The sequence below is a fragment of the Rattus norvegicus genome, chromosome 8 (assembly GCF_021556685.1).
Source record: "Rattus norvegicus strain SHRSP/BbbUtx chromosome 8, alternate assembly SHRSP_T2T, whole genome shotgun sequence".
In the NCBI taxonomy this organism is placed as follows: Eukaryota; Metazoa; Chordata; class Mammalia; order Rodentia; family Muridae; genus Rattus; species Rattus norvegicus.
This window is the reverse complement of record NC_141541.1, coordinates 22,934,771-22,947,428: the sequence shown is the minus strand read 5'-3', so window position 1 is coordinate 22,947,428 and position 12,658 is coordinate 22,934,771.

Below are 12,658 nucleotides of genomic sequence, written 5' to 3'. Positions count from 1 at the left end.
TGAAAACATGGCTAGTGATCTGTGTTCCATGCTCTTATGGATACCCTCACATTCAATCATGGAAGGACAGAGTGCAGTTCACGATCAGGAAAAAAAGTGTACATTAAATAGGAAAGAATTGATGGGGCAGAAGTGAGAAGAGGTAAGGAGAGAAATGAGGTAGATATGAATGTAGTTCATTATAATAAGCTATGATATTCCAGAAAATAAAAAATTAATATCCAGGAGACATAACTAAAATGTCACTCATCAAATATATTTATAGAGTAGCATGGATGCTGTCTGGTCTGAACTTGTGCCTTGAGCAGTCCCTGGGCACTGGTGCACAACTATTCCCACAACAATCAGAGGAAGCCCATCACACAGGTGCTCTAACACACTCAGGATTCCAGGATCACAGGATCACAAAGACAAATGGATTTTGAGGAGTTCTGACACAACCAGGATTACAAGAAGGACAGGCTCCAGTCAGAGAATGCTAGGGCAGGCACTAGAGAAAACCAGATGGTAAGAACATAAATAACAGAAATCAAGGCTAATGGGCATCATCAGAAACCAGTTCTCACACTACAGCAAGTCCTGGATAAACCATCACACCTGAAAAGAAAGATTCAGAGATAAAAATCATATCGCATGATGATGATAGAAGACTTTAAGAAGAACATGAGTAACTCCCTTAAAACACAGGAGAACATAAGCAAACAGGTAAAGGAATTGAACAAAACCCTCCAGTATCTAAAATGGAAATAGAAACAATAATAAATCACAAAGGGAGACAGCTATGAATATAGAAAACCTAGGAAAACAATCAGGAACCATAGATGCAAGCATTACCAACAGAATGCAAGAGATAGAAAAGAGAATCTCAGGTGCAGAAGATAACATAGAAAACATTGACACAACAGCCAAAGAAAATGCAAAACGTAAAAAGCTCCTAACCCAAAATATCTGGGAAATCTAGTACACAATGAGAAGATCAAACCTAAGAATAATAGGTATAGAAGAGAGCAAAGATTCCCAATTTAAAGGGCCAGTAAATATCTTCAATAAAATCATAGAAGAACATTTCCCTAACCCAAAGAAATAGATGCCCATAAATACACAAGAAGCCAACAGAACTCCAAATAGACTGGAACAGAAAAGTCACATAATAGTCAAAACATGAAAGGCACAAGAAAGAGAGAGAGAGAGAGAGAGAGAGAGAGAGAGAGAGAGAGAGAGAGAGAGAGAGAGAGAGAGAGAGAGAGCGCAAAAAGAAAAAGAAAGGAAGAAAGAAAGAAGGAAGGAAGGGACGGAAGGAAGGAAGGAAGGAAGAAAGAAAGAAAGAAAGAAAGAAGAAAGAAAGGAAGGAAGGAAGGAAGGAAGAAATAAAGAAAGAAAATTAGAAGCAGTAAGTGGAAAAGGTCAAGTAACATATAAAGGCAGACCTATCAGAATTAAACCAGACTTTTCAATGGAGACCCTGAAAGCTAGAAGATCCTATACAGATGTCATTCAGACTCCAAGAGAACACAAATGTCAGCCCAGGCTACTATACATAGCAAAACTCTCCATTACCACAGATGGAGAAAACAAAATATTCCATGACAAAAACAAAATTACACATAACTTTCCACCAATCCAGCCATACAAAGGATAATAGATGAAAATCTCCCACACAAGGAGGGAAATTAAACCTAGGAAATGCAAGAAAATAATCATCTTGCAACAAGCCTAAAAGATATTAGTTATGGAAACACAATTCTACATCTAACAACAAAAACAAAAGGAAAGAACAATCACTACTCCTTAATCTATCTTAACATCAATGGACTCAATTCCACAATAAAAAGATGTAGACTAATGACCGGATATGTAAACAGGATCCAGCATTTTGCTGCTTATAGGAAACTCACCTCAGTGACAAAGACAGATACTACCACAGAGTAAGGCTGGAAAACAATTTACCAAGCAAATGGTTCTAGGAAACAAGCTGGGGTAGCCCTTATAACATCAAATATTTACTTTCATATTATAAATATAAATATATAAATAAATAACTTTCAACCAAAAGATATCAAAAAGATAAGAAAGGTCACTTCATACTCATCAAAGGAAAAATTCACCAAAGAACTCATAATTCTGAATACCTATGTTCCAAATGCAAGGGCACCTACATTCATAAAAGAAACTTTACTAAAGCCCAAAGCATACATTGCACTTCCGACAATAATAGCGGGAGACTTCAATACTCCACTTTCATCAATAGACAGATCATGTAAAGAGAAACTAAACAGAGACACAGTGATACCAACAGAAGCTACAAACCAAATGGATTTAACTGATATCTACAGAATATTTCATCCTAAAACAAGATACCTTCTTCTCAGCACCACATGGACCTTCCCCAAAGTTGATTCTATAATTGGTCACAAAACAAGCCTCAAGAAATAAAAGAAGTATGAAATAGTATGCATCTTATCAGATCACTATGAACTATGTCTGGTCTTCAATAACAAAAAATGCAGCAGGAAGGCCACATACATACAGAAGCAGAACAAAACTCTACATAATGATAACTTGGTCAAGAAAGAAATAAGGAAAGAAATTAAAGACATTTTAGAATGTAATGAATATGAAGACAAAACATACCCAAAGTTATGGGTCACAATGAAAGCAGTGCTAAGAGGAAAATTTGTAGCTCTGAGTGCCTCCCAAACGAAACTGGGTAGAGTATAGATCAGCAGCTTGACAGCCAATCTGAAAGCTCTAGAACAAAAAGGAGCAAATACATCAAGAGTGGTAGTATGCTGGAAATAATCAAACTCAGCGCTGAAATTAACCAAAAAGAAACAAAAAGAACTATACAAAGAATTAAAAAAAAAACAAAACAAAACAAACAAAAAAAAAAAACAGGAGTTGGTTCTTTGAAAAAATCAGTAAGATTAAAAAACCCTTAGCCAGACTAAATGGGGGGCACAGAAAGCGTATTCAAATTAACAAAATCAGGAATGAAAAGGGAGAGATAACAGTAAAAACTGATCATCCATCATGATCAAATTCAAAAAAAATCATCGGACCCTACTACAAAAGCCTGTAGTCAACTGATTTTCAAACTGGAAAATCTGCATCAAATGAACAATTCTTAGCCAGATACCATGTACCGAAGTTAAATCAGGAAGAGATAAACTACCTAAAGAGTCCCATAATACCTAAAGAAATAGAAACAGTTATTAAAAGTCTCCCAACCAAACAAAAAGCCCAGGACCAGATGGACTTAGGGCAGAATACTATCAGATCTTAAAAGAATAACAATATTCTTCAAACTATTCCACAAAATAGAAACAGAAGTACATTCCCCTTTTCGTTCTATGAAGCCACAGTTATACTTATACCTAAACCACTCAAAGACCTAACAAAGAATGAGAACTTCAGACCAATCTCCTTTGTGAACATTAATGCAAAACTACAGAATAAAATTCTTCTAAGCTGAATCCAAGAACACATCAAAGTGATCATCCATCATGATCAAGTAGGCTTCATACCAAGGATGCAGGGATGGTACAATATATAGAAATCCATCAATGTGATCAGTTATGTAAATAAACTGAAAGGAAAAAACACATAATCATCTAATTAGATGCTGAGAAACCATTTGACAACATTCAACACCCTTTTATGTTAAAAAGTCTTGGAAAAATGAGGAATTCAAAGTCCATACCTAAACATAGTAATAGCAATATGCAGCCAACCAGTAGTCAACATCAAACTAAGTGGAAAGAGACTTGAAGCAACCCCACTAAAATCGAGGACTAAACAAGGTTTCCACACCATACCTATTCAATATAGTATTCGAAGTCTTAGGCTTATTAGGCATCAATGAGAGGAGAAGCCCTTGGCACTGTGAATGCTCAATGCCCCTGTGTAGGGGAATGCCAGTGTGGTTTGATGGGAAGGAATAATGAGTGGGTGAGGAAACACTCAAATATAGGCAGGTGAAGGGGGGAAAGGATAGGGGTACTCCAGAGGGAAATCAGAAAAGGGGAAAAGAGTTGAAATGTAAGTAAAGAAACTATCCAAATAAAAAAGAAGAGAAAATTACACTTAAAACTTCCTTACTGAATTTTATCAATGGCTGTTCACAACAAAAGGATCATAACTAATTCTTGCAGGCTCCTGATCAGCTTTATATATAGATTCACTGTTTAATATTCTATATTACATCAGCTATCAATAACTTACATGTATTTGGATCCCTATGCTTTCCCCATATCATCCATTCTCCATCATTTTTTCTTCTTATCTTTCTTGAGGAAATTACGGGGGAAGATTATTTCACATTTTTCTGGAAACATAAAACCTAAACATACCACTTCATGTTTCATTCCTTCTTACCCAAATCTTATGAAATACCCTATCATTTATCTATTGTTTTTCATTTTGTTGAATATATTATTTATTTACATTTCAAATGTTATCCCCCTTTCCTGGTGTCCCCATTGGAAACGCCTTAATCCATCTTCCACCCCCTCCCTCCATGATGGTGCTCCTCCACTCACCCAGACACTCCCTCCCATTTCTTTCTTTACTTTTTTTTATTAACTTGAGTATTTCTTTTTTTTTATTAACTTGAGTATTTCTTATTTACATTTCGAGTGTTATTCCCTTTCCCGGTTTCCGGGTCAACCTCCCCTTAACCCCTCCCCCTCCCCTTCTTTATGTGTCTTCCCCTCACCATCCTCCCCCCATTGCCGCCTTCCCCCCAGCATTCACGATCACTGAGGGTGGAGTCTTAGCAGGACCAAGGGCTTCCCCTTACACTGGTGATCTTACTAGGATATTCATTGCTACCTATGAGGTCAGAGTCCAGGGTCAGTCCGTGTATAGTCTTTAGGTAGTGGCTTAGTCCCTGGAAGCTCTGGTTGCTTGGCATTGTTGTTCATATGGGGTCTCGAGCCCCTTCAAGCTCTTCCAGTTCTTTCTCTGATTCCTTCAACAGGGGTCCTGTTCTCAGTTCACTGGTTTGCTGCTGGCATTCGCCTCTGTATTTGCTGTATTCTGGCTATGTTACTCAGGAGAGATCTACATCGGGCTCCTGTCGGCCTGCCCTTCTTTGCTTCATCCATCTTGTCTAATTGGGTGGCTGTATATGTATGGGCCACATGTGGGGCAGGCTGTGAATGGGTGTTCCTCCTGTCTCTGTTTTAATCTTTGCCTCTCTATTCCCTGCCAAAGGTATTCTTGTTCCCCTTTTAAAGGAGTGAAGCATTCAAATTTTGATCATCCGTCTTGAGTTTCATGTGTTCTATGCATCTACAGTAATTCAAGCATTTGGGCTAATAGCCACTTATCAATGAGTGCATACCATGTGTGTCTTTCTGTGATTGGGTTACCTCACTCAGGATGATATTTTCCAGTTCCAACCATTTGCCTACGAATTTCATAAAGACGTTTTTGATAGCTGAGTAATATTCCATTGTGTAGATGTACCACATTTTCTGTATCCATTCCTCTGTTGAAGGGCATCTGGGTTCTTTCCAGCTTCTGGCTATTATAAATAAGACTGCTATGAACATAGTTGAGCACGTGTCTTTTTTATATGTTGGGGCATCTTTTAGGTATATGCCCAAGAGAGGTATAGCTGGATCCTCAGGTAGTTTTATGTCCAATTTTCTGAGGAAACTCCAGACTGATTTCCAGAATGGTTGTACCAGTCTGCAATCCCACCAACAATGAAGGAGTGTTCCTCTTTCTCCACATCCTCGCCAGCATTTGCTGTCACCTGAGTTTTTGATCGTTGATGAGTTTTAGCCATTCTCACTGGTGTGAGGTGAAACCTCAGGGTTGTTTTGATTTGCATTTCCCTTTTGACTAAAGATGATGAACATTTCTTTAAGTGTTTCTCAGCCATTTGGCATTCCTCAGCAGTGAATTCTTTGTTTAGCTCGGAACCCCATTTTTTAATAGGGTTATTTGTCTCTCTGCAGTCTAACTTCTTGAGTTCTTTGTATATGTTGATATAAGCCCTCTATTTGTTTTAGGCTTGGTAAAGATTTTTTCCCAGTCTGTTGGTTGCCGTTTTGTCCTCACCACAGTGTCCTTTGCCTTACAGAAGCTTTGCAGTTTTATGAGATCCCATTTGTCGATTCTTGATCTTAGAGCATAAGTCATTGGTGTTTTGTTCAGGAAATTTTTTTCCAGTGCCCATGTGTTCGAGATGCTGCCCTAGTTTTTCTTCTATTAGTTTGAGTGTATCTGGTTTTATGTGGAAGTCCTTGATCCACTTGGACTTAAGCTTTGTACAGGGTGATAAGCATGGATCGATCTGCATTCTTCTACATGTTGACCTCCAGTTGATCCAGCACCATTTGCTGAAAATGTTATCTTTTTTCATTGAATGGTTTTGGCTCCTTTGTCAAAAATCAAGTACCCATAGTTGTGTGGGTTCATTTCTGGGTCTTCAATTCTGTTCCATTGGTCTGTCTGTTTCTGTACCAATACCATGCAGTTTTTAATCACTATTGCTCTGTAATACTGCTTGAGTTCAGGGATAGTGATTCCACCTGAAATCCTTTTATTGTTGAGGATTGTTTTAGCTATCCTGTGTTTTTTGTTATTCCAGATGAATTTGCAAATTGTTCTGTCTAACTCTTTGAATAATTGGATTGGTATTTTGATGGGGATTGCATTGAATCTGTAGATCGCTTTTGGTAAAATGGCCATTTTTACTATATTAATCCTGCCAATCCATGAGCATGGGAGATTTTTCCATCTTCTGTCCCTCCCATTTCCACACCATGACTTTCCCTACATGAGGGCATTGAGCCTTCATAGGGCCATGGGTCTCTCCATTGAATAGACTTTCAACCAAACTTAATCAAAAGAGACAGATAAGAACACATCAATTATCAAAAGGAAAAAAAATCTAACAAGATGATATGTCAATTCTAAACATCTATGATCCAAGCACAAGGGGACCTACATATTTTAATAGAAATATTGCTAAAGATAGAATTGTTTAACAAAGCCCACTGGGAAGCTTCATCATCCTACCCTTACCAATTGTCAGGTCATCCAAAACAAATTTTAAACAAAAATGAAACTACTGATCTTATGAATCAAATGGACATCCACAGAATGTTTCACACAAACACAAAAGAAATACATTCTTCTCAGAACCAAGTGGATTCTTCTCCAAAATTAACTATATGACTGGTGAGAAAACAAGCCTGTACAGATATAGGAAAATTGTAAATTGAAATCATGACTTATATCTTATCAGACGACTATGACTGAAAGCTCAACTACAAAAACAGAAACCACCAGAAATCTTCCACACTATTAAGATTGAAAAACTCTCTGATCAGTGATATCTTGGCCAATAAAGAAAAGAGAGGAGGACTTGCTAGAATTCAATGAAAATAAAGGTAGAATACCCAAATTTATAGGACACATAAAAGCAGTGTGAAAAGAAAGTTCATACCATTAAGTGCCTCTGTAAAGAAATTAGAAAGTTTGCTTACAAGCAATTTAAAGGTGTAGAAGAAGGTAACCACAAGTGGGGAGGGAGGAACAGTGGGGGCCAAGGGGATGGAGATTGTAGCAGAGAGGAACATAGTTTGGTATTGGGTGGGGGAAAAGGACTGAATTCCGGATGGTCAACACAAAGAATGGATACAAGCAACCTCGAGAGGAAGGAGGGTGGGAGGATGCTGTAGAATGTACCAGAGAACTGGGAAGTGAGAGATCCTTACACTCAAAGCTGGGATCCTAGATGAAATGCCTTACAGTGTGGAGAGGGAACTTTTTGAACCCACCTCCAGGACAAAGAAAAGGAAAGAGAGCAACCCTGTGGGAACACCAGCAATTTCAATTAACCTGGACCCCTGTAATCTCTTAGACACTGGATCGCCAACCAGGGAGCATACACCAGCAGAGATGAGGCCTCAAATACATATACAGCAGAGGATTTCAGGTTCTGGGTTCAGTCAGAGAAGATGCACCTAATCCTCAAGAGACTGGAGTATCCTGGAAGTTTGGAGGTCTGGTGGAGTGGGTAGGGTGGGGACATCCTTGTGGAGTTAGGAGGAGTGCAGGGGGTGAGGAGTTCGCATGCTCTCTTGGTAATGGTGAGTATATTTTGATAATAAGAAGAGGGATGATTTGTTATGTGAATATTTTGAGAATAAACCTTTGTTTAGTCATATTTCTTTATTTAGTCTTGCCTCAGTTGTTCCTGGTATCGTAGGAATCTTATGGCATGTTGTCAAAATGGAAATTGAAGTAATATATATTCATATCTATATAAGGATTAATAAAACTTGCAAGTGCATGCAGTTGCTTCTGCCTTTGCTCTGCATCCTGTGTCCTGGTGGTATGCAACCATACCCAGAGCCCCCCAATGCACTAGACATTGACAGAGTTTTCCATTTTCTCCTCAGCCTCACCAGCATGTGCTGTCACTTGAGTTTTTTTTTTTCATTCTAATTGGTGTGGGGTATTATTTCTGTGTCATTTTAATTTGTATTTCTCTGATAACTACTGACTTTATACATTTCACTAGGTGCTTCTTCACCACTCGAAATTCTTCTGGTACGAACGCTATTTAGCTCTTTAACCTTTTTTTTTTTAAATTGAGTTATTTGGGGTTTTGTAGGTTACCTTACTAAGTTCTTTATACACTTTGGATATTAGCCCTCTCTGAAATGTATGGGTGGTTAGTGAAAATATTTGCACATTCTGTAGCTTGCCAGTTTGTTCTATTAACAATGCCTTTTGCCTTACAGAAGCCTTTCAGCTTCATTCGGTCCCATTTGTCAATTAAAGTCTAAGCCATTTCTGTTATGTTCAGAAATTTCCCCCTGTGACAATATGAGGCTTTTCACCACAGTCTGTATATTTGGTGATATATGGACGTCATTTATCCGTTTGGACTATAGCTTTGTGCAAAGTGATAAACATGGATCTATTTTCATTCCTCTATATACAGACATCCAGTTAGATCAGCATCATTTATTGAAGATGCTTTCTTTATTCACACTGTCCGCTTGTGGCTTCTTTGTCAAAGATCAAGTGTCCATAGGCATATGGGTCTACTTTTGAGACACTGATTGTATTCCATTGATCAACGTGTCTGTCTTTGTACCAATACCATGTGGTTTTTATCACTATCTCTTTGTAGTACAGATTGATGTCAGGATTGGTGATTTGCATAGAAGTTCCTTTATTGTTCTGAACTGTTTTGCCTATCCTGGCCTTTTTGTTGTTTTTTTTTCCATATGATATTGAGACTAGCTCTTTCCATGTCAGTGAAGAATTTTCCTAGAATTTTGATGGGGATTGCATTGATCTGAAGATTGCTTTTGGTTAAATGGCCATTGTCACTATGTTAATCCTAGCAATTCATGAGCATGTGAGATTTTTCTATCTTCTTAGGTCTTCTTTGATTTATTTTTTCAGGGATTTGAAGTACTTTTCACACAGATCTTTTACTTGCTTGGTAAGAGTTACACCGAGGTATTTCATATTACTCCTTGCTAGGTGAAGAAAGTTCTTTCAATAATTCCTTTCTCAGCCAGTTTTCATTTGCATAAGAAAGGCTACTGATATGTTGAGTTAATTTATACCCTACTACTGTCCTGAAGTTTTTTTTCAGCTGTAGCAGTTCTCTGGGGGAATTTAGAGGGCTACTTATATATGCTATCATACCATCTGCAAATAGTGATACCTTGATTTGTTCTTTTCCAATTTGTATCCTTTGACCTCCTTTTCTTGTGTAATTGCTCTAGCTAGAATTTACAGTACTATACAAAATAAATAGGGACTGAGTGAGCATTGACTTGTCCCTGATTTTACTGGGATTTCTTCAAGTTTCTCTCAATTTAATTTGATGTTGGTTGGTCCTTTGATGTACATTACTTTTTAATATTCAGAGGCAGTGCCTTGAACTATTGAGTTTTCTAAGACTTTTTAACATGAATAAGTGCTGTATTTTGTCAAAAGCTTTTTTAATCATCTAATGAGATGGTCATGCATTTTTACTCCTTGAGTTTGTTTATATAGTGTATTACATTAATGAATTTTCATATATTGAACCATCCTGCATTCTTAAGATGAAGCCTCCCAGGGCATGATGAAAGATGTCTTTTATGTGTTCTTGTACTTGTTTTGTGAGAATTTAATTGAGCATTTTTTGCATCGATATTGCTAAGTAAAATTGATCTGATATTCTTTTTCTTTGCTCATTGTATGGGTTAGTTATCGAAGTAACTGTGGCTTCGTAGAAAGAACTAAGTAATATTCCTTCAATTTCTATTATTTGGATAGTTTTAGGAGTATTGGTATTAGATACTCTTTGAAAAGTCTGGAAGAACTCTGCACTAAAAGCATTTGGCACTGTTTTTTTCTTTGTTTTCTGTTTTTTTTTTTTTTTTTTTTTTTTTTTTTTTTTTTTTTTTATTAACTTGAGTATTTCTTATATACATTTCGAGTGTTATTCCCTTTCCCGGTTTCCGGGCAAACATCCCCCTCCCCCCTCCCCTTCCTTATGGGTGTTCCCCTCCCAACCCTCCCACCATTGCCGCCCTCCCCCCATAGACTAGTTCACTGGGGGTTCAGTCTTAGCAGGACCCAGGGCTTCCCCTTCCACTGGTGCTCTTACTAGTATATTCATTGCTACCTATGGGGTCAGAGTCCAGGGTCTGTTTTTGTTTTTGTTTTGTTTTGTTTTGTTTATTTTTTTTTGGTGACTATTTCTAATTCCTTAGCAGTTATGGGATTGTTTAAATAGTTTATCTCATCTTGATTTAATTTTGGTATGTGGTATCTGTGTAGAAAATCATCCATTTCATTTAGATTTCACAGTTTTGTAGAGTATAGGGTTTTGGAGTAGGTTCTGATGATTTTTTTTTTTTTTGCATTTTCTAGGTTTCTGTTTTTATCTCTTCCAATTTATTTCTGATTTTGTGCATTCAGACACTGTCTCTGTATCTTTAGTTAGTGCAATTAAGTTGGTGCCCTTGAGTTAGTTTGACTAAGGGTTTATCCCTTGTTGTGTTGGAGTTTTATTTCTATTATCATCTGTGTGGATGAATTAATAGAAAAAGATGGTTTAAATTTGGTTTTGTCTTGGTTTCTCGATCTATGATGGTTGAGAGTTTTCCTAGGTATAGTATACTAAGCTAGGATTTATGTTCTCTTAGCTTCTAGATGACATCAGTCAACGATCTTTTGGCTTTTATTTTCTCTGTTGAAAAGTCAGGTGCAATTCTACTGCCTTTAAATGTTGCTTAGCCTTTTTCCCAAACAGTTTTTAGTATTCTTTTTATTCTGTGCATGTAGTGTCTGGATTTTTATGTGATGAGAAGATTTTCTTTTTTGTCTATTCTATTTGGCATTCTGTATGCTTCTTGTACATTTATGATCATATCTTTCTTTAGGTAGGGAAGTTTTCTTCTATGATGGGGTGGAAGATGTTTTCTGGCCAATTGAGCTGGGATTTTTCACTGTCTTCTCTTCCTATTTTCTTAGGTTTGATATGTTTGTGTCCTAAATTTCATGGATATTTTAGGTTAGGAGCTTTACATTGCATTTTCTTTGCCTGATATGTCTTTTATGCCTATCAGATACTCTACACCTGAGATTCTCTCTTTAATCTCTTGTATTCTGTTGGTGATGCTTGCATTTGTGTAGCTCCTGATCTCTTTCCTAAATTGTCAATATCCATTGTTGCCTCACTTTGTGTTTTCCTTATTTTTTTTCTATTTCCCTTTTTTGTTCTTGGAACATTTTGCTCAATTCCTTTAACTGCTTGACTATATTTTCCTGTATTTCTTTAAGGTATTTATTTGTTTCTTCTTGCTTGAGTTTTCCTGTATTCCTGTAGAGAAGTTCTTTATATGCTCCTTAAAGGCCTCTATCAGCTTCATGATATGGGATTTTAGATCATTATCTGCCTTTTGAGGTATGTTACACTATCCAGGCCTTGCTGCGGTGGGAGTGCTGCGGGGTGATGGTGCCGAATTGCATTGGATTTTGTCACTTATGGTTTTTGGCTTGCTTTTGGCCTTCTGGTACTCTTGTGTTTACTGGCCTAAATGTCTGTGACTGAAGCCAGCCTCCTTGGAGGCAGTTAGAGCTCCATGACCTGAGTTAAAGTGGGTCTTCTTCGAGTCAGGTTGTGTTGTTTCTTGTTAGGGTGGACCTCCTTGTCTCTGGTTAAAGCAGGTCTTCTATATTACTAGTTATTGTGAATTTCAGTGCCGTGGGTAACTGCAGACCTCCTGTGTCCTTGGTTCCTGGGATCTCCAGGGATGCTCACAGGCTGAAGCATTTGGGCAGGTACTGGACCACTGTCCCAACATAAGAAGTGGGCCAGAAAGAAGGTGGAGCTCAGGGGGTGCTAGTGGAGTAGGTCCCACATTACTTGGGTTGTGTGAGTGCCCCAAAGTCATGGGTATTTCGGCAAGTTTCTCATATTTGCCTTTTGTTACTGTGGACTTCCTGTGAAACAAGCAGGTACAGCCCTTGTCCAATTTTCAATCTGTTGAAGTATGGCCTGTTTCTATGTATGGTATTGCTAAATACTGGCCCCAAGTATCTAAATTGACCACCAAAACATCTGGTTGCCCATAGTGAACCCTACAGAGAGATATCAACATCCTACTCACACCAATTAACA